The sequence below is a fragment of the Thalassophryne amazonica genome, chromosome 14 (assembly GCF_902500255.1).
Source record: "Thalassophryne amazonica chromosome 14, fThaAma1.1, whole genome shotgun sequence".
Classification (NCBI taxonomy): domain Eukaryota; kingdom Metazoa; phylum Chordata; class Actinopteri; order Batrachoidiformes; family Batrachoididae; genus Thalassophryne; species Thalassophryne amazonica.
The window spans coordinates 9,444,949-9,449,622 of NC_047116.1; the positions used below are offsets into that span (position 1 = coordinate 9,444,949).

Consider the following 4,674-nt stretch of genomic DNA (forward strand, 5'->3'; position numbering starts at 1 on the left):
AAGTATTGTGCTGTGTAATCTGATCTTGAACAATCTTATAAAAAACTGTCTGCATTGCGAAGTGCTTTGGACTCACCTCAGTTTCTCCTCCTCCTCACAACCTCAGCTCCGCTGCGGCCACCTGTGCTGGCTCCTCTCTGGTCCAGTCTCCGCTGTGGCTTCCTGGTTCCATCGCCTGGAGTGGGCCGTGTCCTCCACTCAACAGACCGCCTGATTACATTATTTTGTTGTTTTGGGTCAAGTGTTAATAAATCTTCAGTTATTCATTCTTTTCCTTCCTGCTTCCTTGCGTTTGGGTCCAGTTTAAATTCCGGGTCGGTCTAACCCTGAACCCAATCGTAACACATTTTTTACACATTTTATTTTATTCCCACATTTTTACTGTGAATTATTCAGTGTTCAGTGTATATTTATACATGCCGTACAGAGACAGTGCAGCTCAAACTGGAGTCTAATTCCTTGTATTCTTGTAGATATTTGGAGAAAAAAAGCTATTCTGAATGCTGGCTGCACAATACGCTCACACCATGCTATCTGGCGGTTCTACCATTAAAATTTTTGGAATTGTTTATTTCAAAGATTAGACCACACTGAAAAGCACAATCTGATATGTGGGGGTGTGGGGGTCAGCTGGGGGAGCAGAAGCAGAGAAAGTCTGCAAAGCAAAACAGCAGCTTCAATGATTCCAAATTGGAAAAATGCTATATTTTAAATGCTAAATTTTAAACATGGGTTCTGACTTTGCATTTAAAAATATCAAAATAAATGGCAGTATATATGTTTTCATAATTCACCACTAAATTTTAATGTCGTAGCACAATGTAAATTGAGACAACCAAAGAGACAAAACTTGTTTTGTTTTGTTTTGTTTTTTTTGCTAGAATGCTCAGAGTCAACACACTTGGGGAAGAGTAAAGTTACTGAAAAGGGGCTTTTGAGGGAAGTTTTTTTTTTTAAACCCTAAGCCTAATACTTCTCACATTTGAGTTTTTTCGCTGAGTACCACTGGGCCTGAAAAAAATCAGAGGGGAAATTACAGCAACCTGAAACAACCTACAGTATGTTGGCATCACAGGAGTCCGGCTACAGAATCTGACACGTAATAATGAGTTTAATGGCTTTTCTAAACCACGGGTAGAATAATGCATAGATCACAGGGTTTAGACAGGAGTTTAAATAGTATAAAAACACAACAAAGGAAGCAACAGGACCATTAACTGAACTTTCCACTGCAAGAGTGAAACAGTAATATGGAAACAAGGTGAGGAGGAAAACAACTATAACGACACCAAGAGTCTTGGCTGCTTTCATCTCAGATTTCTTCACATGTACGTTCACTGATTGTTTGTGTGTGACGGCTGTAACATGACAGCGCACGGCCCGAGCCTGAGACACAGCCACCACAAACACCCTCCCATACAGAACTACGATGACAGTAATAGGAAGAATAAAGACCAAAATAAGGTCAATAGTTCCCTGAATGTAGTTGATGACAAAGACACACTCTCCATAACAAATGTTAAACCTGCCGGGTTCACTCAGATCTTCTATGACAAGGAGACAACCATATAAAACAGAACAGGACCAACACACATAAATACACAGTGAGGCTCTCCTCACAGTGACTCTGGTTTGATAATGCAGAGGGTGACAGACAGCAATGTAACGGTCGATGGAGATGAGCACCATGTTTCCTACTGAGGTAGAGGTTACGATGAACGACGCAGAGCGATACAATGAACACACGTGGTCACCGAGAAACCAGCAGAACATTTGTCTTAAGATTTCACAGCACAAGACCCACGAGGAAGTCTGAGACAGCCAGAGAGAGGAGGAGGAGGTTGGAGGGGACGTGAAGCTGCCTGGAGACAACAGGAAAAGCTTGATAAGACATATTATGACATGAAATTATTACAATAAATTTTTTTTGCCAGCTTGCACTCGACCGAGACGGACGCACTTTTCTCTTCTCCCTCCCTCCTTATCTTTCCTGCTTTTGTGGCGTGTTGTCTGTGAGGCTGCAGCTTTGCTCTTCTGGAAACGACAAAAATGGATCTGTTAAAGTGGTCTCTGAACGCAATTGACACTATTTTTTCTACAAGATCTTCGGGAGCGGAGGACCCGACCTGTCCTGCTGGGACGCATGTGATGGGTTACATGATGGACCCGTGGAGGAGATGGCAGGTCATGTGCCTTTACATGCTTTCTGTGGAGGACGTTGAAGATGTGTACATATTCGGCTTGGTGGTGACCGGCTTTCTGATGTGTGGAGCGGGGCACTTGCTGGTTTACCGGAAAATCAAGAAAGTGGAAGCAGCTTTGATTGGTCGTTCCAAGCTGCCCTATATGATTGATTCGACTTTCTCAGCCTGCGCAGGGCTGTTCCCTTCCCCCCCAGACTGTCGAACAAGGCCGTCGACGGCGCCGAAACTGGCTGCCTTCCGGAGTGTTCTGATAAACTGGTCCTTTCAAATCTTGGTTGTCGTCCTGTGTCCTTGTTTTGTCTCTGTGATTATTGTTTTTTGTGCTGATGGGATTTTTTTTCCCTCATTGCTGCTGTGTAATGCAGCGGCTATGAGGGTTTTTTTTCTTCTCCTTTTCCCTCGTGTTTTGCTTCATATATATGTTTTATGTACCGGGCCGGCCTATGTGTGTGTATTATGTGTGTTGTTTGTTATGGGTCGGTGTTGGTTTGCTCAGCCCTGCTGTTGACCAAGGCAGGGATGTACATCTGGAGCTGGTCCCCGGGCGCCTAATGGCGACCTCTGCTCCTACTGGCAAATAGGATGGGTTAAATGCAGTAGCCACATTTCATTGTGCAGGAAAGTTCTTCTGTTCTGTGCATATGACAATAAAATTTCCTTGATCCTTGATCCTTGATAAACATTCCAAATGCACAACACTAAAATCAGTTACTTAAATAATAAAACCCAGAGGTTGTTCTTCATCTTAAATCCTTATAGTTTCTTTTGAAATGTGTTTTTTTCTGTGCCTGAAGTGTGAGACTGTGATGATGACCAGCAGGTTAAGAACCACCATGAGCACTGAGATGGAAAACAGAACAATCTGCACCATGATTAGACCCTGAGAATCTGTGGGCTTCCTGCAGGAGGTATTTAGGAGTTCTGGAAAGCAGACCTCTGCTCCATCCTGGATCTCCATCATCAGAGCTGGAGTGAGCTCCAGCAGCTTTCTGACCAAATCTCTGTGGTACAGAGGATTTATCTCTTCATCTCTCCTCCCTTCAGTCTCTGATGGACAATAGGAATCAATGTCCGTCCTCTCTCATTCTGATGTATCATCATCTCCCTCTGGATTTTTGTATCTTTCTGTTAAACTTTGCTCACTTTACCAGCAAACAAAATGTTATTGGACTGAAAGTTATCTGAAATAAATTTATTGGAAGATAACTGGTACGATGATGGTTTTAAAACTTATCTGAAAACCTAATCCGCTTGCAAAAACATTAGCTTCAATAATTATCTGCTATCGGTTTAGCTGAACTGTGCCCACCACTGCCCAAAACATATCAAAAGTCTCAGCTGAAGAATGTCAAATGTTTCAATTACTTAAAAGTTCCATTAACATTACTGGCTAAAGAGATATTTCTTATTTGTTTGCTTGTTTATACCACACAGATCTGAGCATTTGCTGTGTGAATTTATGCTTATGAGATTTGGGTCTGTTCATATGATGCATGAGAGCTGATTGGTGTGCTATTCCTGATGTGACAACACATCAATAAAAAGTTAATCAAAGAATGTAATTTCTGCTACTTCTTCAAAGACTGTATATACGCCTTTGCTAATACATTAGCCTCTGCTTTCTGAAAATGCTATTGTTCATCAATTAGTAATTACGACAATGAACAAACTTGCATGGATGGTAGGGGTGCCGGAAAAAAATCGATTCACATCTGAATCGCATTATTATTTATTACGATTCTGAATCAATCTAAAATGTCCAAGGAATCAAACATTTTCTTGCTTACTCGCTGTGTGTACTGTTTGTCAGGCAACGGCTTCCGTACTACAGCGTCCCCGCGAGGAGAGGGTCCGGCGTGCTTCAAACATTCGTGAGCTGCAGCTTAGCATGGCAGACGAAGAGCTAATTCAGCCAGCACCATCTTTGCTTGAAGGCAAATGTTTGGGCGCATTTTGGATTTTATTATTTGCTGCGTAAGAAGGAGCTTGACACGACTTATGCAGTGTGCAAAATCTGCAAAATGAAAGTCAAGTACTTTGGAAACACTTCAAATCCGCAAGCCCACATGCGACGGCCATCAGCCAGAGCTAAAAGAGGGGAGCAGCGGTATCTGCCGACTACTGACCAGCGCTTCGCTAAACTGCCAGCCAACTCTGAACGAGCAAAGCAGATAAGTAAATTTACATCTAGAATCACTTGATTAACCCTGTAAAGCTGCATTTTCTTAAACATAAACATTTTTTAAGTGATATAACTATTTCTCAGAGCTCTTTGAATCGAAAATCGATTCTGAATCGAATCGTCACCCCAAGAATCGGAGTCGAATTGAATCGTGAGTTGTTGTACAATTCACATCCCTACTGGATCGGTCGTTAGACTGGTTCTTACTTGATGATGTGTACACTGTAACTACTTCCTGGTCAATCATTGAGTCCACGATCCATACTGATGTCAATAAAGTGCATTTAT

The 4,674-nt window shown here is 42.2% G+C and overlaps 1 pseudogene; it reads right to left on the bottom strand.

Annotated features, from left to right (window-relative positions):
* Window positions 1-1,053: 1,053 nt before the first annotated feature.
* LOC117524782 lies at window positions 1,054-3,162 on the bottom strand (annotated as a pseudogene).
* Between the last annotated feature and the right edge of the window lie 1,512 nt (window positions 3,163-4,674).